This window comes from Protopterus annectens, chromosome 3.part0 (assembly GCF_019279795.1).
Source record: "Protopterus annectens isolate FY-2018-M chromosome 3.part0, PAN1.0, whole genome shotgun sequence".
Lineage (NCBI taxonomy): Eukaryota > Metazoa > Chordata > Ceratodontiformes > Protopteridae > Protopterus > Protopterus annectens.
The window spans coordinates 1916802382-1916828943 of record NC_056731.1 but is presented as its reverse complement, the minus strand read 5'-3'; the positions used below and the strand labels follow the sequence as shown (position 1 = coordinate 1916828943).

The 26562-nt window shown below is 39.9% G+C and overlaps 1 protein-coding gene across 2 annotated transcripts in view; it reads left to right on the top strand.

The window, feature by feature from the left end:
- The first annotated feature begins 1234 nt into the window (after positions 1 to 1234).
- Positions 1235 to 26562, top strand: part of LOC122797179 (D-threo-3-hydroxyaspartate dehydratase-like) — a 1365126-nt gene continuing 1339798 nt past the window's right edge. For both annotated transcript variants that reach the window (XM_044065998.1, XM_044066000.1), the window contains exon 1: positions 1235 to 1362. The gene's annotated coding sequence lies outside the window, so the exon portion shown is untranslated. The remainder of the gene's footprint in view (positions 1363 to 26562) is intronic.

Sequence of the window (26562 nt, the reverse complement as noted above, 5' to 3'; positions counted from 1 at the left end):
ACAAAACACAATCTTCTGCACTCATACACACATACAATCTGACTTCATGCACTAACCGTTTTCTGTCACGCACTGTTCACTTTCTCTCTTTTCATACACACACACACACAGTCTCTTCTGCATTCACAAACGCACACAATCTGCTTTCATGCACGCACCATTCGTTCTCTCAAACACTCTCTCTCATACACACATACACACTCTCTTCTGCATTCACAAACACATACAATCTGCTTTCATGCACGCACCGTTCGTTTTCACAACATTCACAAACACATACAATCTGCTTTCATGCACGCACCGTTCGTTCTCTCAAACACTAATCAGTCTCTCATACACACATACACACTCTCTTCTGCATTCACAAACGCACACAATCTGCTTTCATGCACGCACCGTTCGTTTTCACAACATTCACAAACACATACAATCTGCTTTCATGCACGCACCGTTCGTTTTCACAACATTCACAAACACATACAATCTGCTTTCATGCACGCACCGTTCGTTTTCACAACATTCACAAACACATACAATCTGCTTTCATGCACGCACCGTTCGTTCTCTCAAACACTAATCAGTCTCTCATACACACATACACACTCTCTTCTGCATTCACAAACGCACACAATCTGCTTTCATGCACGCACCGTTCGTTTTCACAACATTCACAAACACATACAATCTGCTTTCATGCACGCACCGTTCGTTCTCTCAAACACTAATCAGTCTCTCTCATACACACATACACACTCTCTTCTGCATTCACAAACAGAAACACTCACACACACAAACGCTTTTTTTCCGAACAGGTTGGGGGTGCTGTCCACAAACCTTGCTGCTGTCCACATTTGGTATAATTGCCACATTTTTACATTTTACCGGTCGTCATTAAACGGGTGCGATTGATAGGTGAGTTACCCAAGAATTAAGTCTGAAAAGTGAAATGTGTTAGGTGCCGGCAGTTAGGGACTTACTGGAATTGTCTAGCATCAAGGAAAGAGCACACTTTTGAAAACTTTTTGAATTTACTGCCTTACGAAATACTTACCTAAAAAAAAAAAAAATGCAGAAAAAGTAAGGAGCACCATGTGAGCGGGGAACCAAAGCACTCAGTATCTTATGCCACAGGGAACCGAAACAGCACTGGAATACAAGTTTGGAGGCATTTCTAAGTGACTTAATATTGTGGGTGGGATTGCTAGGACGTTGCGAGTGATATCACAAAAAAGGGAGGTGATTACCCAAGTGAGTGACAGTATTTCAGCTTCGGTCCGAGGCAGAAATGCAGTCTAAGAAACGAGCCAGTAAAGTTTTGGCGAAGACTCTGGCTGAGTAGTTTTCTGATTTCCTGAACATCAAGTGAGTAGTAGGCAAGCAAAATGTATGTATGGGATGTTTGGAATTAGTAGTTCACTGATGTTGATGCCTTTCTGTAGAGAATGTGCAAGAACAGGGCTGCAAGAAATAATAAGCGTGTAGTGCTGTTTAACAAATCCGTTCAAACTGTAGCTTGTACTTTGGACTGTAGTAGTATTGCAACCTCAATAATTAATTTGCAAGTCGGTGCTTATGGTTTTAGAGAAGAGACAGGCATAGTGGACTCCTTACTCCTTTTAAGTAATGTACTCTGAATATATTTAACGTTTTTAAGCGGTATAAGCTTGTGATATAAGGAGGTAAAAATGCTGGCAGAAATATAGCTTACTATTGTTTAAAAGCTAAAAAGCAAACTCTCAGGTAGTAGTAGCTTAAACTGTCAGGTGTTTTATTTTCAAAATATTACTGTGTAGCTGTTTTGAGTGCAGTCTGGATAAAACAAAATAGAGTATAGTCTGGTTTGATTTACTACCTAGTGATTTTATTTTTTGTATTCCGGGGTACGGTAACTCGGACCAGAAACAGTGTTTGGTTAAGAGACTTGCTTAGAGTTACAAAGTTAGACAATGCAAGCTGAGGGGAATCAAACCTTACACCACTGGACCCCAGAAAACAGCTCGTTAACCGTTTCTTAATCCTTTAAGGCAACTGCTGGCCGTAGTGTAATAGTTAACTGTTGAAGACTCGTATAAAATTCACAGTAGAGAAGTTATTTATATTTTACTTGTTATTTATTTCTGCATGCTAGTTCATCAGATTGGTTAGAACAAGGGTCTTTGAACTGAGGAAGTTTACTATGAATTCCAGTTAACCTTTTACATGAAGGCTTTTAGCATTAAAGCTAGTACTGAGCTCATTAGCAAGGAAAGTCCTTTGTTCAATGCAGTGGATAGAGTCTTGTGTATTGTTATCTGGAAAATAATTATGTGGTATGAAATATGCTTGGTGTAGTTCTGTCCTCTGTAACTGAATACGGAAAATACTAGGATAGTAATTTATTTTTTATCCTTTGCTGGCTGAATGCTAATAACCATAGTCATGTTATAGTTGTTCATACATTACTTTTTTTTTGGGGGGGGGGGGGGGTAAAAGATTGTGATGGAGATCTGCAAGTTAAATTATTGAACTAAACATGGCATTTATACACATTACACTGGTGCAATTCAGATCTGAGTCTGTGGATGTTAGTCTGTGATACTAATAACCCTTCATATTTCTTCAGTTTTTATTATCATCATTACTGTTTTTATCTTTTTATAAACTGAAGCGCTGCTGACATAAACAGTTAAGCAAACCTGTATTTCAGTGTTGCAGTTTTGTTATTGATATTTATTTACAATATTAGGCTTCCCAGTCTGTGATACAGGTATAGACTTTCAAATAGAAACAGATTTGACGTCCGCTGTATGTGCCTTGTTGAGGGCTAACTCCTGATCCTGTTCCTGTTTTGTTTGCATTGTTTGCTCATTCAGGACATTTTTCTGATAACCATGGATATTGCTGCAGTGGTGTAGCAGTTAGCATTGCCGCCTCACAGCAAGAGGTTCTCCCGTTCGATTCTCGGCTGGAGCGCCTTCTGTGTGGAGTCTGCATGTCCTCCCCACGGTGCAGTGACGTTAAAGACATGCAGGTAGGTGTGAGTGTGAGTGGGCGTGCCTTTGTTGAATGTTGGGCGTCGGGCTGGCAACTTGGCTCTGTAAAATCCACTGCAAATCATGAGCGGACTGGAGTCTTGGTGTGGTGACCCCTAACCAGGAAAAGCCAAAAGACTTTGATAACCATGGATATGCACCCACTGATGTATATTTAAGTAAAGATCAGGAGGGGTCAAATCTCCCACATGGAGGGGACCAAGGCATCTTGTCCCCCTGAAAAAACACAATTTTACTGGCATCATCTTTTTTTGACCCCCTACTGACTCAGCACAACCTTCAGCTGTAAGATCAGGAGGGGTCAGATCTCCCACATGGAGGGTACCGAGGCATCTTGTCCCCCTGAAAAAACACAATTTTACTGGCATCATCTTTTTTTGACCCCCTCCTGACTCAGCACAACCTTCAGCTGTTCTCCCTGGCTTGTGCTGTCGCCCACCCCCAAATTCCGTAGCTGTTCCTTTCCAAGTACCATGGATGTAATCCTTCATGGGTAGGCCTCAACTCTTTAGGAAATCAACCTCAGAGATCTGACGCAGAGAAGTGAGTGCAGACCCTGGAAATGCTCATAGTTGTGAAGGATAGTCAGTTGCTCTTGCTGTGGAGGTGGCTAGTAAAATGATACTGCGATATCTGGAAGTTGTTGTGGTCCCCAGTATTAAAGCTAGGATTTCCTGTGTGGCTCCTGGTCACCACCAGAGGTCACCCAGGCATCCAGTTTTTCACCTCTCATCTTCCTCCCTCCAAGTATATGGCAGCTGGCCTCCTCATCCTTCCCCCTCGTCCAGCTCTTCTCTTCTTGTTGACAATATCCGTTCTCAGTCTTGGATTTTCTGTGGTGCAGATGGAGTTACTGACCTCTGTGATATTGGGCTGGGTAAAGAAGTATGATTTTTAAGTTTTGTTTTGGGAAGGTGTGTTGGGTTATTTGTGATTAGTGACTTTACTTTTAGCTGATTTTCTGCTGATCATTCATAGTGGAAGTAACAGGATCAGGCATTGTCGTATGGACCAGGCAGCAGCTATCTCTGAGTGACCTATAAAACTAGGAATATAATGAGAGCTCCTGGAGCCTTTCTGAATAGATCATTTTTGTCCAACAGAATGGTTCTGGTAATAAGAATCATTGTACCTTTTCAAACTTGCGGCGCATAAGACTTGGTAGTAACAACATCAAAAAGGTGCTTAAAAGCCAAGAAAGAGCACACATGGAAATATTTATAGAAGCCTTAAGTATGCCAAGCTTAGAGATAGTTGAGACTCAAGAACTAACAGTTAAGATAGAATAAGATGAGATAAAAACTGTAATATATACTAAATCTGCAGGAAAGTCTCCATGAATAGATGGTTTTCCGGTGGAAGTTTGAAAGCTAGGAGGGAAGAAAGTGATACAGTTCTGGAAGGTTTTGTTTAACGGTATCTTAAAAGGAGAGGAAGCACCAACATCCTGAAAGAAAGCTGTGGTGGCTGTAATACCTGTAGATGGGGAAAGACCCATCCCATGCAGCTTCATATAGGCCTATTTCAATTTTAAACCATGAATGTAAAGTGCTTCTATCTGCAGTAGCTTAAAAATGGTAAAGGTGTTGTCAAAATTGATAGATCTGGAGCAATGCGGTTTAGTCGAAGGGAGACAAACATTTGACGACCTTAATAGAATGATACTGATCCAGAGGGAAGCAGAATGCAAGAAAATACTGTGTTGGTGGTGGGAGTTAATGCGAAAAGCATTCAACAGGGTAAGCTCTGATTTTATGACTACAGCAGTGGAAAGACCTGCATTTCCTGATAAACCCTTTCTAATTAACCTTATTATTGTATGAGGGATCGGAGGCAAAAATTAAAGAGGGAGGGTTCCTCTCTGATAGGTTGTATTGGAACAGAAGAACCAGGCAGGGCTGCTCTCTTTCCTCTTTATTTGCATTATATTTAGAGCCACTGGCAAAAGAAATAAGGGACTCCAATTCAAGGATATAATTGGTATTGTATTCAAGAAAAGCTGGCTCTAGTTTGCTGCTGATATTGTTTTGTACCTGATAAAAATGGAATATTTTGAAACAGTTTCAAGTCTTTTGGGGATATAAAACTAATGAAGGTAAAACAAAGGTTATAGCTGTAAACTATGTAACCACACGTGAATTAATTCAGCAATAGCCATATTTATGGAGACATGATAAAATGAAGTATTCAGGAGGATGGATTAAAAAGGGTTCTGTTATGGTCATCGAGAATATGTGGGAAGAGACTAAGCAAAAGATCACATAAAAACTGAGAAACTGGAAGCTCTTGTTTTTGGATATGGATAGCAAGATCATCATTATCAGCCCCCTTTTTCCCATTTTTCTAAATGAGGTTGTGGTATCGTGTTAACTGTTGCCACGTCTCTCGATTTCAGTACCACACCCCTGCCTTCAACACTCATGCCTGATTGTGGCAGATCTCCTTTCACATAATCCATCTATCTCTTTGCTGGAGGTCCTTGCTTCCCTCTTACCTTCTCCCTGTCTGCCCCAAATCTTCCTCACCAGATTGTCTTTTCCTTTTCTACACATGCGCCCAGACCAACGTAATCTGTTTTCTTTGATCTTTCCTACAGTTGGAGCTACTTTTACTTCTGCTCTTATGCCCTCATTTCTTCATCTGTCCCACACTTTGCATCCTACCACCTTTCTCAGGCACTTCATTGTCATCATCTTTAGCTTCTTCAGCTGTTCTGCCTTTACTGCCCAAGTTTCTGTACCATATAGTAGTACTGGTCGCACCACTGTCTTGTACACCTTGCTTTTCAGCTTCTATGGCATTCTTCTGTCATAGACTACACCTGATACTCTATGCCAGTTGGCTGCAGCCCCTCTTCTAGCTTTGACCTCTTCATTTAGACTACCCTTCTCCTCAACTACCCCTCCGAGATACTTGAAGATGTTTATATGTTCCACTATCTTCCCTTTTATTTCTATTCTCAACTGGGTCTATATTATAAGATCGACGTTTGAAAACCTCGAACAACATATGGTCGACACCATATAGTTGATGTCTTCAAACACTGACCTTATAAAAAGACAAAAAAAAAAAAAAGAAAAGAAAAAAAGTACCCTAACGTGTTTAAGCAGGGGGGCAAGCACCCCTGTGCCACCACACCCCCCCACTACTTAAATATACCAACTCCGAGACCGCACTACATTGCAGTAAATGGAAATCTCCCCTTACGGAGATTTCTGTTTACACGCTCCGAGATTCTGAGTGTTCGATATTCTCTTGTTGATAATGTCAGATTCGACATTATTGGCTTTCGAGAATATAATATAGACCCTCGCAGCTTCTTATGAATTCCCCAATTTGCTGCCATTACCATCATCTTATCTGTACTTGGTTTCATCCCACGTGCCTTCAGATTTGCATTCCATTCTCCTATCCTTTGCTGGATAGCAAGATACAACAGCGAAAATGTTTTTGGTCCCTTCAGTTTTATGTACAGGTCAGGCACATTTTTATGAACCAGGGGAGAAGCTGTGGACAGTAATTAGTAAAGAGTCAAGTGGGATAAGATGATCATTCAATAGGACAAGGTGGTTTAGGTTACTTACCTGATTTGAATTGATATTTTAGAGTTAAACTGTTAAGGCTGATATACATGACAACAGAAAGCTGTAATTCAAAGTGGAAAGGGTTGATGATAAAGCCGGGGGGGGGTGTAATTCAAGAAATAAGGAGAGTGAGTGATTGCAGATGCCGATCGTTAAGGTGATTTAAAGGTATACATAATATTATATCCATAAAGTAGCAGAAAGTATTCTAAGAAATAAGCCAACATGAGAATGGAGAAAGGAGATTTTGCTGATAGGGATGACTGCAGTTAAGGGTACAGAGAATAAGCAATGGGGGCTGGAATTTACTGGAGAAAACTGGCAAAGGAACCACGGTATTGAGAGCAAATAACTAGCGAGGGAAAGGTAACAAGACTGGAGGCCAAGAAGACAATTAGACTACAAACTAGAGACTGCCTTCCCTGTTGGGGATTGATATCTGAATATAGGCAAAGATAAAGGTATAGGGGAATCCTAAATGAAAGGTTTGCTGTGGTAGAAGTTGAATCTAGAACAGCAGCTACTGTTACAAAAGGGATAATGGCATATTAAATAATGCATGATAACTATAGGAATCAATCAGAGGAGGTTAGAAAAGTTCAGGAAGAGATATTTGGTAAGTAATTCACAAGGAAACAATGGGAGGACACCTATGTGGCTCCCAAATATGCAATAATGTATAGATGATTTAGGATTTTTTATTGGAAGTGTTTGCATAGGTATTTTTATACCCCAAGCAGACTCCAAAGAATTTTTCCTTAGGTAGACGGCAAATGTTGGATGTGTGATGGCAAAGAAGAAAGTGAATGGGAACATATATTTTGGGAAGGTAATGAGTTGGCATACTTTAAAAAATTCCCTACAGAGTACTCTGTCAGAAATATTGGGTGAGCAAATGGGTGTAACTAAGGAAATTATTTTTTTGTGCTGGGATAGAGGATCTGAATTGCCTACATACAGCAAGGCCTTGTTATATTTAATTCTTGTTGTTGCCAAAAAAAGCAATTACAAGAAAATGGAATTCAATGTCTAATCCAACTGACTTTGTAAGTACTGAATATTGTAACAGAGATAAATGAACTGGAGAAAAGGTAGGAGCAAATTACATAGCAAAAATGGAAGTTATGGGAGCAGTATATGCAAAATAATGTTTTGCAAGAGAAGTGAGGTTTAAAAGAAGGCAATAATTAATCAATTTATGCAATATTGAAGAATATGTGTGTGTAAATGAGAGGGAGGGTAGAGGAATGGTGAGGATGCAGGCAGTAGAGTTGGTAAAGGTGGATGAGTTTAAGTACTTGGGATCAACAGTTCAGAGTGATGGTGAGTGTGGAAGAGAGGTGAAGAAGAGAGTACAGGCAGGGTGGAATGGGTGGAGAAGAGTGTCAGGAGTGATTTGTGACAGACGGGTACCAATAAGAGTGAAAGGGAAGGTCTACAAGAGGGTAGTGAGACCAGCTATGTTATATGGATTGGAGACTGTAGCATTGACGAAAAGGCAGGAGTCCGAGCTGGATGTGGCAGAGTTAAAGATGTTATGATTTGCACTGGGTGTGACTAGGATGAACAGAATTAGGAATCAGTATATTAGAGGGTCAGCTCAGGTTGGACAGTTTGGAGACAAAGCAAGAGAGGTGAGATTGGGTTGGTTTGGACATGTGCTGAGTAGGGATGCTGGGTATATTGGGAAAAGGATGCTAAGGATGGAGCTGCCAGGTAAGAGGAAAAGAGAAAGGCCTAAGATGAGGTTTATGGATGTGGTGAGAGCACGATGCAGAGGACAGGAAGAAATGCAAACGGATGATCCCCTGTGGCGACCCCTAACGGGAACAGCCAAAAGCAGATGATGGTGATGCAATATTGAATTGATGATTATTCAAAAGAATATATATAATGTTTACAACTGGGAGTATGGTAATATTTTTCTTTATTGAACTGATAATTATTCAAAGAATGTATGTAATGTATAATGTTTGCAAATGGGAGTATGGTAATATTGATTTTCTTTTATATAAATTTGTGTTTGTCTATGCTGTAAGTGATTGTGGCAGTTCATGCATTGTATATGCCTTAGTCTCGTCCTTTTGGATAATTTGACTTTTGGGCCATTCCCTTAAATGACCATTTGACCAGTTTATCTATTAGGTTAACAAGTATTAGATCATTCAGCTAATCAATGGGACCTTCTCAGCTAACAAATATTCAATAAGTAAACAGTCCAATAAATAAATTAATAAATATTAACCTCAGTAAAGGAACTGTGGGGTGTTATACCTCATCTTGAAAACAGTAATTCTGTGACTGCTTTGCCCTGCGAAAACACTATAATTCTAAAATTGGTTTGCCAGAATGAAACACTATATAATTGTGATGTTTGAGTACCACTTTGAAAAGTATTTTTCACTGATTATTACATTTACACAGTGTTGCTGCATTTATTTGTTTAGAGTAAATGAATGGACTAGATCGCAGACGCAAGTAAAGTTGAACACATGCTGAGAAAAAAAATGGAAACATATCATGGCCACAGCAAAGCAGCAACTTAGCAAAGAGTCCAAGTTGATACAATTAACCATATTTTGTGAGACAGGTAACTAATAATAAAGTGTCACAAAAGGGTGCAGACAAGAGACCCAGTTATTAATAAATTAACACCCCCAATATGCAAAGAGCAGTTCAAAGCCACTAGAAAAAAATTAACTGTTCATTAAGAGATGAGTACAAAGTAGGCAGAGGAAGTAAAACTAAAGGGAGTAATGACACCGTAAGTGTGTGCAGTGAAAAATGGATACCGTTTGGTAAGTAAAGAGGGAGTTAAATGCAAGGAGGAGTGCTTACATGCAATATAGGAGTATACAGTAAAAAATGGATATTTGATAAGAGGGAAGTTAAACAGACTGTAGACTGCATACAAGAATGGCAATGAGTAAGTTATACAAGGATAACTGTTACCATATGGAAAGTAAAATAAGAATAGAAATAAAAATAAGAATAAAAATAAACTGCTCTAACTAAAGAGTCCTTTGTTAAAAATTATAATGCATACACTGAAACTTCAGACTCACCACGAACAAAACATTTAATCAAATTCTAAATTTCAAAACCTTTTATTACAAAAACGGTATGGAAAGTAAATGTGATAAAAGTTTCATGTACAGCTTTTTGTGGTATATAATATGTACAGTGGATATAAAAGGTCTACACACCCATGTTAAAATGCCAGGTTTTTGTAATTTAAAAAAATGAGACCACAATAAATCATTTCAACACTGTTCCCACCTTTGACGTGACCTATAACTTGTAAAATTCAATTGAAAAACAAACAAATCTGTTAGGGGAAAATATAAAAAACATACAATATCCTGGTTGCATAAGTGTGCACACCCTTAAACTAATACTTTGTTGAAGCACCTTTTGATTTAATTACAGCATTCAGTCTTCTTGGGTAGGAGCCTATCAGCATGGCATATCTTGACTTGGCAATATTTACCCACTCTTCCTCACAAAAGCACTCCAAATCTGATTGTGAGAGCATCACTTGTCCACAGCCCTCTTCAGGTCACCCCACAGATTTTCTACTCGATTTAGGTCTGGGCTCTGGCTGGGCCATTCCAAAACTTTAATTTTCTTCTGGTGAAACCATTCTTGGATGCATGCTTAGGGTTGTGTTGAAAGGTGAAATTCCTCTTCATCTTCAGGTTCTAGCAGACGCCTGAAGGTTTTGGGCCAAAAGTGACAGGTATTTGGAACTGTTCATAATTCCTCCCACCTTGACTAAAACCCCAGTTCCAGCTGAAGAAAAGCATCCCCAAAGTATGATACTGCCGCCACCTTGCTTCACCGTGAGGATGGTGTTCTTTTGATGACCGTTCGTTCATTCTTTTTCCCCACTTTTCTGAGATTTAAAAAAGTTCAAGTTGCAGGCTTGCTGTTCTTGAACTGTTTTGTAAGTTTCTGTGAGGCCATTTTACTTGGGCTAGAGGAAAGTCTCTCTGTTGATCAGTGGCAGTGAATAACATTGAGCTGCTTCCCTGCCCCCCGTGGGAGTGGTTACTGACATGAAACTGTAGTTTTATTGGCCAAAAGGGGTCATTTCCAAAACTCCTTCATCTTCCTCTCTTAAAACCTAGTTGCCTCGTGGTTTTGGCGTCTTTTCAGGCTTGTTGGCTGTTGGTGAAGCACCCACCAAGAGGAGAAAACGCTGAGAGAAGAAAGGAGCCACTTTTGAGATTTTAAGTATTTTTCCTCTGTTTATATCTGATTTTGCATAGCTGCCTAGTTTGAGCATTTTCTGGCTTGTTAAACTTGATTTCTGCATTAGTAGCTGTATTTAGAGCACAACCAAAAGCTGTTTATTGAATTTCCTGTTTGCACTTAATTTTAAAATCGTTTTTTCCCCAAAACTTGCATATTTTCTGTCTTTGGCCCAGCACTCTTGTGCGGGGTCATGTACTGCACTGTTATAACTTGACATTACTTGTGAACCTCTGCTATCTCTGAAAAAACAAAAACAAACAAAAAATCTTGCTTTTTTCCCACTTTTCTGAGATTTAAAAAAGTTCAAGTTACAGGCTTGCTGTTCTTGAACTGTTTTGTAAGTTTCTGTGAGGCCATTTTTGCTTGGGCTAAAGGAAAGTCTCTCTGTTGATCAGTAGCGGTGAATAACATTGAGCTGCTTCCCTGCCCCCCGTGGGAGTGGTTACTGACTTGAAACTGTAGTTTTATTGGCCGTTTTGGGTCAATTCCTGGCTCTTTCCAGCCCCTGCTATCAAGCACGCTTTAGAGTGCTTTGGCGCGATTTAGAGCGGAGTTGCCACTAGACCAGCATCGGGCAGCGCTGGTTTAACAAGGTTAAACATTTTCTGGCTCCATAAAGTCTGTTCTTCATTTTTTCCCTTAGAACTGCTCTACTAGTCATCTAAACAGTATATCCTTTAACTAGAAAGTGCAGCACTTGTTCCTAAAAGCTTTTTTTTTTTTTATTCTCAAAAAAGAAAAGCTCAGCACTTGTCTTAAAAGCATCTTCTTTTCAGGTTTAGCACTTCTGTATTATACAAAGTCCCTCACTAGCAAACCCCCCCCCCCCAGGAGTCCTCTCTTATTCAGTTACACCCCTAACTTCTAAATTTCTCTAGCATGTCGAAGGGCCAGATGCTGGCGTCCTCTCCTGTCCAGTTGGTGAATTTGGGAATATTGAGGCAATGTTACAATTGCCTCATGTACACTGACAACCCTCTCCTCCTCCCACATAACACAAATACTTGTGAGAGATGCAGCTATTTAGCCAAACTGGAGGCTGAGCTCTCTCAACTCAGGACTGGCAAGACCAGACAGGAGGAGAAGGCAACTACACACACCACAAAACCAGTCTCACATAATGCTATCACAACAATGAATCAAACACATAAACGCACAAAGTCATACCCGGAGGCTCTGAGCAAAAATTTACCTAAACAGCAGAGGCCTCCAAAGCAGACACCCAAGCAACTGCCACCTCATGACACACCACAGGCAACACATAAACCACAAAATCAGTATGCAAAGCAGTCACAGCCCTTAAGGCATTGTCCATGCTGGTGTGAACGACCTGAGACGTGCCTCCCTGGACTACATGAAAAGAGACATAGAGGAGCTCTCTGATTATGTAGCCCAGGCAGGTATGACCCTGACCCTGAGCAGTATCCTTCCTTCACCAAGAATGATGCCACAACATAGAGACAAGATGATCAGCTTTAACAATTGGCTTAATTTCTGGTGTCATTCAAAGGGGATCCAGTGTCTGTCTGCCTGGGATGACATGCTTGACAAGCCACGCTGCTTCGCAAGGGATGGCTTGCACCTGTCACCCCTGGGATTCCGGATATTGGCTAAGGCTCTTGCCACCCCATAGTACCTTTTTAGGCAAGGCTCAAATTCTAAACCTACCACCCTAGAAAACAAAAATGGGAAGAAACTAAGGGTAATGCTGCTCAATGCCAGAAGTCTAAATCTCAAAATGCACGCACTCGAGGCCCTTCTCAGTATGGAGAACATCGATGTCTGTGCTGTGACTGAAACCTGGTTCAAGGCTCCTGAGAGCACCCCGGCACTATCAGGTTTTACCTCATATCATGCGTTCCGGACCACACCACAAAAGGAGGGGGTGTATCCATATTCATCAAGGATACCCACACCTCCAGGTTGGTGGCAACGCACGAAGCATCAGAAACCATCCAGGTGCAATTAACCATAGGCAAAACTGCTCTACAATTTGTAGCATGCTACAGGCCACCCTCTCAAACTCAGGAACCCCACACAGCCTTTCCGAAGACACTGGAGGGTATAAATGTATCTCTAAACACCATTATATTGGGTGACTTCAACTACCCGAATATAGACTGGGAACATTACTCAAGCCCCAACTTTCTAGCCCAAAGGTTCCTGGAGTTCATAAATTCAAATGCCATGGAACAACTAGTCACCGTTCCCACAAGAGGGGAAAATATACTAGATCTCATCATCACAAACATGGGGACAAAATGCTCCACACTGGAAGTATATCCCTCATTGGTGAGATCAGATCACAAACTAATCTCACTGGAAATCCACATCCCGCCCACACCCCAGACAAAAAGACCACAGTGAAGAACTTCTCTAAAGCAAACTTCACACTACTCAAGACTGGTGTGCTATCCTTCAAGGCCCCTGACCCCGTGGAAACCACAACCCAAGCTGCGAAGCCCTTACAAATGCCTTCTACGAACACCTCCAGGACTGCATGGATCAGGCAATCCCTAATAAAACCAAGATTCTTTCCACCAAGGGCAAACGTCCAGTCTGGTGGACCCCAGCCATAAACAAACTTTACAATAAGAGGAGAAAGCTGTTACATGATAGAGCAAAATCCATAAAAGAGAAGACACACTTGATCATTATTAGTAAAAAAATACGAGCACTCATAAAATCATCCAAGGCCAACTTTGAGAGAAAAATTGCCATAGATTCAAAAGACAATCATAAGGCCTTCTTCAGCTATGTTAGAAACCTGGGTGGAAACTCCCAGATATGCTCAGAATTAGTCCAAAATGATACAAAAATCACTGAACCCACAGACATTGCCAACATACTGGCAGACAGGTTCAGTGCAAACTTCACCCCTCCCCCCCAAAAGGAGAGATAACTATCCCAGCGGAGTGTAGCCTCCCAGACATCTCAAATGCGCAGGTGAAAGGTGCTCTCTCTAAAGCTAAAAACACAGCATCAATGGGACCGGATGGTGTCCCCGGCTGTGTGCTACAAGAACTCAACGAGGAACTAAACCTGCATACAAGGCAGCTGTTTAATCTTAGCCTTACCACAGGATACGTGCCCAAGGAGTGGCGTACGGCAACTGTGGTCCCACTCCACATAGGCGGTGCATCTACGGACCCTGGTAATTACCGCCCCATAAGCTTAACAAGCCTGGTCTGCAAAGCTATGGAGAGGATCATAATGGAACTCATAAACAAAGACATAGGAGACTTGCAGACATTGCACCCGACCCAGTTTGGCTTTGTCAAGGACAGATCATGCCTTTTGAACTTGGTCGACTTCTTCGAAACAGTCACCAAGGCCATTGATGAGGGAAAGGCAGTCCATACAGCCTACCTTGGCCTTGCAAAAGCTTTCGACACAATACCCCACTCGGGTATTATAGAGAAACTTACCAGCTTAAATGTAAACCCATATGTCACAAGATGGGTTGCAAACTGGCTAAAGGACAGAACCCACAGGGTTAGAGTTGCTGGCGCCATGTCAGACTCCATGCCAGTCACAAGTGGTGTCCCACAGGGCTCAGTCCTGGGCCCCCTGTTGTTCGGCATCTACTTCTCAGAAGTACAGGCAAACATAGTAGGACTATGGCTGACAAAGTTTGCAGATGACTGCAAACTGGGCGCCATAGTGGAAAGTACATCGGACACAGATATCCTTCAGAGGGGTCTCACGGAAACTGATAGCTGGTGCCAGAGCCATGGCCTGAAGTTAAATGCCAAAAAATGTATAGTCATACCCTTCGGGAAAACAAGGTAACCCCAAGCTACCATATAGGTGGCAATCCATTAAGCACAGAAGAGGTTATCAGGGACCTGGGGACCCAGGTTGACAGTGGCCTTTCTTTGACACTCACATTGCTAAAGTGGTTAGAAAGACCTTCTACATTGCCCACCTGATCATGAAGGGATTCACATCCAGATCAAGTGAGGTCATTGTTCCCCTGTACTCTTCACTTATCAGACCAATGATCGAGTACAATGCCCCATTCGGGATGTATCTCACCCGACACCTGCAGCAATTGGAGAGACCCCAAAAGTTCCTCACCAAAAGGATAAAGGGACTCCAAAATCTGTCATATGCTGCCAGTCTGAAGAAACTCCAGCTCTATTCAGTCGCATACCGCCTGCTCAGAGGTGACCTGTGCCTGACATACAAGGCCATGTCCAACCCAGAATTAATGGACATGCTCCACCTCAAAAAATCCAAATCTACCAGATCCACTAGAGCAAGCGACTTAAACCTTAGCACGGATATAAATAGGACATGCTGGAGGGATAGATTTGTCACCCAGAGACTCCCTATGCTGTGGAATAAAATTCCGGTCCATGTGAGGCAGAGCACCTCGCTGGCTCTGTTCAAGAGAAATCTTGACCGGTGGATGGGAGATCGTAGGTTTACCCCGGGAATCATCTCTGTGTCACTGCTGGACAGAGGCACAACAAACTAATGGGCACAGTATTTTTTAACATAAGGGGTGGTGTAAGCCACAAAACTTTGGGCTAGGCTTATAAATGCCTTAGGGCAGATAACCTAGTATAAACCTATGAACCTATGATGCATAGTGTTGTTTTTGTGCCAAATGTACCTTTTGGAATTGTGGCTAAAAAGTTCAACCTTGGTCTGTTCAGACCATAACACATTTTCCCACATACTTTTGGGAGACTTCATGTACTGGTTTGCAAGTTTTAGCTGGGAGCTTGTTGTCACATGTAGTACACAACCAGTACTTGCCAGAAATTCCTGCAGCTCCTTCAGTGTTGCTGTAGGTCTCTTGGCAGCCCCCTGACCAGTTTTTGTCTTGTCTTTTCATCAGTTTGGAGGGACGTCCAGTTCTTTGCAACATCACTGTTGTCCCATATTTTCCCCATTTTTTGATGACTGTCTTCACTGTGTTCTATGGTGTATCCAATGCTGTGGAAATTTTTTTGTACCCTTCTGACTGATTTCTTTCAACAATGAGATCCCTTTGATGCTTTGTAAGCTCTCTGCAAACCATGGCTTTTGCTGTAGCAGGCAAGTGAGTAAATGTCAGGAAAATCCTATTAGGACAGCTGAACTTTATTTGGGGTTAATCAGAGTCTCTTTAATTGATGGCAGGTGTGTACCCAAGAAGACTGAATGTTGTAATTTAAATCAAAAGGTGCTTCAACAAAGTATTAGTTTGTGTGTGCACACTTATGCAACCAGCATATTGTATGTGTTTTTTTTTATCCCCCCCCCCCAACAGATTTGTTTGTTTTTCAGTTGAATTGTACAGGTTATAGGTCACATTAAAGGTGGGAACATTTTTGAAATGATTTATTGTGGTCTCATTTTTTTATATTGGGGGAAAAAATGGCATTTTAACAAGGATGTATGCACTTTTTTATGTTTACTGTACATGTGTAAGTGTGCTTGTCTGTTTTAAGACTGTGGAGTTCCTATAAAGCATATAGCCTTTCAGTTGAGAAGAAGCATTGATGATAAATGTTCATAGGTTGGTACTAGGCTATCAGCCCTAGGGCCTATACAAGCCTAGCCATAACAATTCCCTGGCTATTTCTTCCCACACTATTTACTTCCCTGGACCCCTGTCTAGCAGGGTGACTGATGTGATCCCCGGGGTGAATTTCCATTCTCCCATCCAATCATCAAGGTTCCTTTTGAAGGGGGCCAAAGAGGTGCTCTGCTTGACAGGTATGGGCAGTCTATTCCAGAGTCTGGGGGGTCTCTGGGTCAGGAACCTATCCCTCCAGCATGTTTTGTTTATTATGATGACAAGATTTAGATCTCTGGAGCGTGTGGCTCTGAGGGAATGGGTTTTCTTTAAGTGTAGCATGTCTAACAGCTCTGGGTTTGACATGGCCTTGTATGTTAAGCAGAGATCGCCTCGGAGTGTTCTGAATATGCTGTCTTTTTGTGTTCAGTTAAAGCAGCTTTTTTTGATTTGCAATAAAGAGTCATGTGCTGTTATTGTACACGTCAGGCTGATGGTATGACAGCAGGTAACTATGAGGGAAGGTTAAAGATTAGTGCAATGTGCTGTGGGCAGATTTTCATGGGATGAGAAAAGATGGTTGGTTACATTGCAAAAACGCCTAGCAGAACTTTCAGATAAAAAGTTGAGAGAGTAAGAAAATGTCAGTTTAGAGGGCTACTAGCTTCTGTTGTTTCACACCTGTTCATAGGATCATATGAAGTTAATAGGCAATGGCCTTGGGGCCCTTACAAGTCTAGCAAAATTAAACCCTTGCTCCCAAGAGTGTCTTAAGTGCAGAGACTAAAAGTCTGCACCTGTTGCCCCTGTCCAAGAAATATACTGGTGGAACCCCCAGGAAGAATGTTTGGTTACCCGTCCAGTCGTACAGATTGCGCTTGAATTGGGTCAGTGAGGGGCTCTGCTTAACATAAATTGGAAGCCTGTTCCAAAGGTGAGGCAACCTTTGGGAGACCAATCTCTCTCTTTCCTGCAGGTTCTGTTGATGTCGCTTACCAGGTTAAGGTCCTTAAGAGTGAGTGACCTGTGTGCAATTAGACTTTCAAATGTGCAGTATTCCATTAAAGCAGGGTCAGAGACTGCTTTATATGCCAGGCACAGGTCACCTCTTTACACTCTGTATGACACCGAGTAAAGTGAAAGGCAAATAAAACACTTAATTTACAAAATACACATGGCTAGCGCTTTCGTTTAAAACTAGTTTAAACGTAATCAGGCATAGGTTCATAGGTAAGTACTAGACTTTTGGCCCTAGGGCCTATACAAGCCTAGCCAAAAAGGTACCCTGGCTTTTGCCACCCAAGAAAATTATTTTCCTGTCCCCTGTCAAGCAGAACCACAGAAGTGATCCCCGGGGTGAATTTCCTATTACCCATCCAATCATCAAGATTTTTCTTGAGTGCTAATGAGGAGCTCTGTTTGACATAGAGAGGTAGTCTGTTCCAGAGTATGGGAAGTCTCTGGGACAGGGATCTATCCCTCCAGCATGTTCTGTTTATTGTGGTGACAAGGTTTAGGTCCCTAGAGCGTGTAGCTCGGAGAGATTGGGATTTCTTTAAGTGGCGCATGTCCAGCAGCTCTGGGTTTGAGACAGCTTTGTATGTTAGGCAGAGATTGCTTCTGAGTAGGCAATATGCGACGGAGTAAAGCTGGAGTTTTTTGAGATGATCTGCATAAAGCATCTGTTTGAGGCCAGTAATCCTCTTTGTGAGGTATTTTTGTGGCCTTTCCAGTTGTTGTAGATGTCTTGTGAGGTACATACCAAAAGGGGCGTTGTACTCTATAATAGGTCTAATGAGTGATGAGTAGAGGGGAACAATGACCTCTTTTTTTTTTTTTTTTTTTTTTTTTTTTTTTTTTTTTTCTGGATGCGAAACCTTTGTGATGAGGTGTGCCATGTAGAAGGATTTCCTGACCACTTTGGCGATGTGGTTATCAAAGGAGAGACTACTGTCCACCTGTGTCCCAAGGTCTCTTATCACACTTTCGGTGTTAAGTAGACTACCGCCTATGTGGTAGTTTATGGGTACAGAATTTTTACCAAAGGGGATGACAATGCACTTTTTGGTATTGAGCTTGAGACCATGTCTTTGACACCAGGCATCTGTCTCAGTGAGGCCCTTTTGTAGGATATCCACATCGTTAGGAGTTTCAGTTATGGCTCCTAGTTTGCAGTCATCTGCAAATTTAGTAAGCCAAAGACCTTCTGTGTTACCCTGTACTTCAGAGAAGTAGATACCAAACAGGAGAGGACCCAGGACTGAACCCTGTGTTACTCCACTTGTCACTGGTCTGAAGTCTTATTTGGAGTCTGCTACTTTCACAGTGTGGGTTCTTTCAGTAAGCCAGTTGGCAACCCATCTTGTGACATAGGGATTTATACCTAGTTTAGTGAGTTTGTCTATAATTCCAGAGTAGGGGATCGTGTCGAACTCCTTGGCGAGATCTAGATAGGCTGTGTGAACCACCTTACCCTCATCTATGGCTTTGGTGACTACTTCAAAGAAGTCTATCAGGTTTAGGAGACATGATCTGCCTTTTACAAACCCAAACTGTGTGGGGTCCAGGGTTTGGAGATGTCCAATGTCTTTGTTTATGAGTTCCATGATGATACGTTCCATGGCCTTGCAGATGAGGCTCGTCAGGCTAATGGGGCGGTAGTTCCCGGTGTCTGTTGTGGCCCCCCCTTTGTGGACTGGGATAACTGTCACAGTGCGCCATTCAGTGGGCACAAAGCCTGAGGTGAGGCTATGATTGAACATGGTACTTATGTGGGGTGTCAGTTCATTCTGTAGTTCATGTAGAAGGCAGCCTGGGATGTTGTCAGGTCCCATGGATGCTGTGTTCTTGGCTTTGGAGAGTGAAGTTTTTACCTGTGCAGCCGTGATTACAGGAACTTTGCATTCTTCTGGTATAAAGTTGGGCCCTTTAGGGGGTGAGAGGGGGGTAAAGTTAGCACTGAACCTATCTGCCAGGATGTTGGCAATATCATTTGGTTCTGTATATTTAGTGTCATTGTGCTGTAACTCAGAGCAGATCTGAGTGTTGCCATTGAGATTTTTGACATAGCTATAGAATGCTTTGTGGTTGTCTTTAGAATCAGTGGCAATTTTGTTTTCATAACTAGCTTTGGAGGATTTTATGAGGGATCTCAGCTTGTTACTGAGGCTGACCAGGGAGTTCCTCCAATCGTGTGATTTTTTTTTTTTTTTTTTTGCAACAGTTTCTTTCTTCTGTTGTAGAGTTTGTTTATGGCAGAAGACCACCAGATTCGCTTCCTTTATTTGGAGGATATCATCTTGGTTCCGTTAGGGATAGCACGATCCATGCACTGGTGTAAGTGCTTATAAAGTGCATTTGTGTAGGATTCAGCAGTCGTACCTCTATTGTCCATCTGCATGGGTGTCGTGAAGTTTGCCACTTCTGTCTTAAGAAGCGTGAAGTTGGCTCTGGAGAAATTTTTTACGGTTGTTTTTTTTAATGGGGGATGGGAGTGGGATGTGGATGTCTAGGGTGATTAGCTTGTGGTCTGATCTGACCAACGAGGAGCTGACCTCTGGTGTGGAACACCGGTCACCCATGTTGTTGACGACCAGGTCTAGGATATTGCTGCCCCTGTTGGTGGTGTGGATAAGTTGATCCAAAGCATTGGAAATGATGATTTCCAGAAAATGTTGAGCAAAAGAGTTGGTACAAGAGTAGTTACCCAGTTAATGGTAGGGTAGTTGAAATCACCCATTATTAGAGTGTTGGGGTTGTACCTTAATATTTTCCAGTGTATCAAGAAAAGACGAGTGGGAATCCTGGGGCATGGTGGGGGGGGGGTCTGTAGCAAGCTACAATCTGGATTGCGGTTTTGCCCAGAGTTAGTTGAACTTGGATAATCTCGGATGCATTATGCTGAGCAACTAGCTTGGAGGTGTGGATATCCTTAATGAATATGGACACTTGAAATTATTACATCACATCCTTTTATACTTCCACTTCTTCTTTCATTGGGCCCATATTGTGATTGGCATACATATATAATGTTCTATTGTTATTATAAATAGAGCAATAAATATATTAAAATTTCCACTAAAATGCACTAAGAAAATTCCACTGAAATGTGCTTGTTATATATATCATGAATAATATAGATGCTATAATATCTGACATATAAATACAAATATTTAAATGTATAGAAATATAAAAATTCATTAAATATAGCCTGATCAATTAATTTTCTTTCTTTGCAAAGCTTTCAATTTTAAAACTGGTGCTATAGAGCTACACTCATTAATTCCTGGCCAGTTATCTGCATATACTCTAATTTGCCATTTTAATTCTTTAAGCTCTAACTGCACCCCCCATGGTTTCTTATCTTCAATATCTACATGGTCAATGACCATAAAAGAAAAATGGTGATTACTGAATTCACAAATATGCTTCGCTAAAGCATTGTTTAATTTGTTTTTCTTTATGGCATATTCATGTTCATATATTCTTTGAGACAAACATTTCTCCGTTTTTCCAATGTAAAATACTGGACATGAATTGCACACTGCTAAACAAACCACTGCTTTCGAATTGCAGTTGTATTTACATTTCAAACAAAACATTGTGTTTCTAAGGTAAAAATTGTCACCAATTTTTACTTTATGGCACCAGTGATATGCCTCACATCTTGTCATACCTAAATTTAACTGACCAGGCATCCAAGTTACCTGTTTAAAAATTTCTTTAAAGCTCTTGCCTTTCCGGTAAACTATTTTAGGTTTTTCATTCGTATGACTTCTAATGTAGGGGTCTTCTAACAAGATGGACCAACTTTTTACAAACACATCCCTTATTATATTGTGGTCCTGGGTATAAGTAATAACCAGGGCTTTAGAAAAATCTCAATAGTTATGTGGTACACAATTATGCTCATGCTGTACATTTAATACACTATTATTACCATCTGGGCTGCCTTTTCCCTGTAAGAAATACTTCTTATCAAAAGTTACAAAATTATTAATCAACACCATTTCTAATAATACTATTATAAGATTAACTGTATGTGCAACTTTATGATGGATAAGCATTTCATTAACCCATTCTAACCCTGTGGTTTGCGTGGTTACCATATAGAGGTCACATACATCTACTGTCACCAAGATATCATTCTGGTCAAATTGGACGTCATTCATGTGTTTTTAAAAATGTCCATGAATCTTTGCAAATCTGCACTTCTTTCACCAGAATGTTCTTGAGCTCATGGTCTATATATTTAGCAAATGCAGAGGTAATGGAATCCCTTCCATCCACTAGGGTGCACATTGGAGGGTCCTTGACACTTGTGGATTTTTGGGGTTCCAAAAAAAAGTTGATTCGTCTTTCCAGAAAAATATCATTTAGTTCACCATACATTTTTCTGTAGGCCCCATTCAACTCATTAAGTGACACTTCTATGCATGTGTCTGTCTTCCTCCCCCCTTATCGGGTGTCATAATTCTTACATTCTCACTTTTTAATATTTTTAAAATGATTTGTTCATTTTCATTTAAGTTCAGTTTATAATTTGCTCTCTTATATAATCTATTTAAGCACTTCAACTCATACTCGCACATTTTTTCATAAGTGATTAATCTAGGGTGTAGGGGGGATTATATATATTACCTATACTGTATTTACTTCTTTCGTTGTCTATATTATTTTGATACAGCAAACTGAAATTCAGCTTCCTTAAACATTTTTAAGTTTATCATGATGTTGGTGAAATCAAAAGGACATGCTTGTACAAATGTTGTACCTTTTATCTAGTAAATCAGCAACATGCTTGTCAATATACACATCTGAAACATTGTATACTTTAAAATCACCTCTTGTGTTATTAACAATCACATTATTGTCATAACAATGCTGTTGGTTAATACCCAAATGAAAATATTGCACATTATTAGTTACACAAGGGTCCATGCCATCAATATTGTCCAGTATTTGTTTTTCGGCATGGCCCCTTGAAACTCCGCTTGTTTGTGCATATTTTGGGGGTTGGTTTTGTTTTTTATTCTTTCTGACCTCCTTAATTCAGGAAACCCCTGATTATATGGTAGGTTATACTCTTGTTCATTTTCCCTTGTATTAGTTGTATCATTATTGAAATTGTCAGTGCTATAGGTGAATTTATTTCTCTGTTGCACACCTGGTGGTTTTAGATGAGCAATTCCATTGGTATACTGATTTAAGTCCCTTTCTAATTTCTCCATTTTTCCAGTTTTTAATTTCGCTATTTGTTGGTCAATGCTGTTATACATTCTTAAAATTTCATACTTAGAATTTTCGTATGATGTATCATCTCTAATATCAGTTCATTAATAAGCACATCTATGTCTATCTGAATATACTTAATGATTATTTCAAGAAATTCTTTTCCAACAATTTTAACAGGTCAATATGTAAGGGAGAATTATTGACCAGGCCTGTATGGTAGCGCCAAAAACGCAAACCCTTCGGAATAATGTTCAACCTGTTACACTCTCTCTTAAATAGGCATTTTCAAGTTGAAGCTTTCTGCATTTAACTAACTTACTGTCAAAATCATTTAGTTTATCAATAAATCGACTACCTTGGGTTTGTCCTGTTGAGAAAGCAAACGTTGGTCCAGGCCATTCTTTTAGAGCTGGTATTTCCCTTCTAGTTGTAAAATTACTGGTGGTGTTGTGTTCTCTGTTGAATATGCATGGTCCTCTAGGTCTGCTCACTTCCGCTTGCTCTGTGGGCGGGTATCCTGTCCAACTTCATTAATATGAAGAAAAGAGCTGTTATTACCAAAACAAAGTGGCGTTAGATTGAAATCCGTACCTATAGTCTCTCTGAGCGCATTAGATATTGTGTTAGATGTAGAACTCTCAGGAGACTTCATGCGATCATATAAGCCATCCACACGTTTGGTTAGCTGCAAGATTTAAGGCAGTTAACTTGCCGATAAACCCTTTGGTCCTTCCTTCATCGTCGTTGAGCTGTTGTGGAAAGCCAAGCTCATTGCCTGAAGCCATACTGACGAACTTGTGGAAAAACACAAAAGACAAACCAAATGAAAGGCAAGTAAAGCTAAGCCTCCACAGCTATAAGACACTATATTCCAGCAGTTAATGCATAAAAACACTTTTATGTACAAAATACACACAGTTAGCGCTTTCGTTTAAAACTAGGTTAAACTTCATCAAACATTTGAAATTATTACATCACATCCTTTTATACTGCCACTTCTTTCTTTGGACCCATATTGTGATTGGCATACATATATAATGCCCTATTGTTATTATAAATACAGCAATCAATATTTAAAAATTTCCAAATGCACTAAGAAAATTACACTAAAATGTGCTTGTTATGTATATATCATGAATAATATAGATGTTATGATATCTATAATAAAACCAAATACTGGAGGACTTAATAACAATATTGATGGCATGGACCCCTGTGTAACTAATAATGTGCAATATTTTCATTTGGGTTTTAAACAACAGCATTGTTATGACAGTAATGTGATTGCTAATAACACAAGAGGTGATTTTTAAAGTATACAATTTTTCAGATGTGTATATTGACAAGCATGTTGCTGATTTACTAGCTAAAGGTACATTTGTACCAGCATATCCTTTTGATTTCACCAACATTATGATCAACTTAAAAATGTTTTTAAGGAAGTTGAATTTCAATCAAAATAATATAGACAACGAAAGAAGTAAATACAGTATCAGTAGTATATATAATCCGCACTGCATCCTAGATTAATCACTTTTATGAAAAAGTGTGTGAGCATGAGTTGAAGTGCTTAAATCCGGGGTTCCCAAAGTGTGCGCCGTGGCACCCTGGGGAGCTGCGGCTTCCTAACAGGGGTGCCGCGAACTAATAAGCTTCTTAGCCGCAAAATAAACCACAAACTAATAAGCTTAGTTACTTAGTGTGCTAAAGGTTCTCTATGTTTAGTGATGTCCCAGATTTTAGATTAAATTTCACCATTCCCCTGAGAAGTTTTTAACAGCCAATCATTGGTTTTGTTTCATTTAATTATAGCAACCTTAATCAAATAGGATTCCGAGATGAGTTTAACTAAGAATGTTAAGCCGGTTCGTGAGCCATCTCGAGCATTAAAAAGCTTCACCTCTTAATACTCCTAAGAATTTTATTTTCCCACTTTCCCATTTCCAAACAACCATCAGCAATCTCAACTGCAATTATCCCTAGAAATGAGCTACAGTTCTGGAATTTGCAAGCACATGCAAGAGAAACATCCCTCAAACACTCAAATCAATCTAAACTCACACCACCAAATCAAACCAATGAGTTACAAACCATTCAGATATAACAATGCTGTTCAAGGAGCAAATCTGTTGCCAGTCGGTCAAAAATTACAGGACATGCCAACGTCCAACATTGCAGTCTCTTCATCTCCCAGTGCAAGCGTATCGTCTTACCCTATATGCAGACACTTATCAATAAAGACAAAAATCATTCATTATATCTAGCCAAAGTATAGAGCCATTGAAGTATCACCACATAAACTCCCCATCAATCTCGTCCTCCCAAGCCAATGCAAAGCACTGTGCCCTAGTCCTCTTTACAAGAAGCAAGCAACTGAAAAAACAGAGGACAGCCTTCATAGATATATTCAAGCGACTGTTAGTAACATTCAGGGAAAATTAAGTAATTGTACTAACACACAGAAGACATCTTTTAGCCATGGCAAATCTTTATATACAGTGAGCGTTCTCAAGCCACTGCGTGAGTACAAATTAAGACATGCTACTTAATCTTTGCGGAAACTAGCTATTCGCACTACTAACAATACAATCGTACACAACAACCATAGCTCTTTCCAGTTCACAAGTTCAACTACAGTACTTTCAGGAAATGCCAACTTATTTAAACATCCTATGTCAGTTGTAGCTCTGTATGGGGATCGCAATGCACAACCCATGAGGAGGTTGAATACCATACAAAGCCAAAATACGAAACATTGGAGAGCATTAAATTAGACTGCATTCAAAGTGCAAAACTCTCTCGGGCACCTCCTGCAGCAGAACAAAACATCCACGAATGCCGGATGAAGCAGAGAACACACGGCAATATACAGGCAGTTATAACAATCTAGTGTGTCACATTGGCAGACACCATTCACAAGGACAGCATGCACTCATCTTGATTCTAAATGAATAGTTTTCACATCAACACTACAAATCAAACCAAACACCGATGCAATCATGACAGTGCTTACTAACAAGGAAACTTCATTTACTAAAAGTTTTAATAGTAAATTATAAGAAATTTAAGGGGAACCCCATCTAATAAGGTTGTTTGCCCATTTTAGCCTATAAACATTGAACAGTTTACTATTTAACTTTACAATTAAGTTAAATAAAAATAAAAAGAAAAATTGTTACTACTAATAAAATAAATCAAATAAATTATACACTTTCCCCTGCACATATGTGTGTGTGTGTGTGTGTGTGTGTGTGTGTGTGTATATATATATATATATATATATATATGTATGTATATATATATATATTGTGTGTATATATATATATATATATATATATATATATATATATATATATATATATATGTGTGTGTGTGTATGTGTGTGTGTGTGTGTGTGTATATATATATATATATATATATATGTATATATATATATATATATATATATGTGTGTGTATATATGTATATATATATATGTGTGTGTGTGTGTATATATATATATATATATATATATATATATATATATATATATATATATATATATATATATATAATATAATCAACACACAAGGATAGAATTTACATTTAAAATTATAAGCCAGATATATATATCGGTTATAAATCAACTTGCAGTAGATGCTTTGAGCGATTTAGCAGGGGCAGCTATTTTGGATTCATTTTTTTTGTTTTTTCTTTTTAACATCAGTCCAGGAGTTCTTGTTAGTGGTTCTCTTCAACGAAGGAGATGCCTAGTAGACTGAGGGCACTGGTATAAAACCGTCGTTCACAAATTACGGTAGGATAAGGAGGTAAGCAATGGCAGAACATGACATAACCAGGTGTAGACAAACTATTAGACTTCACCAGATTCCTTGCCATTTCTTGAATCCAGGCAAAGAATACTGGTGAAATTGAAAATAAAGAGGTTATTACAACAGAGGTA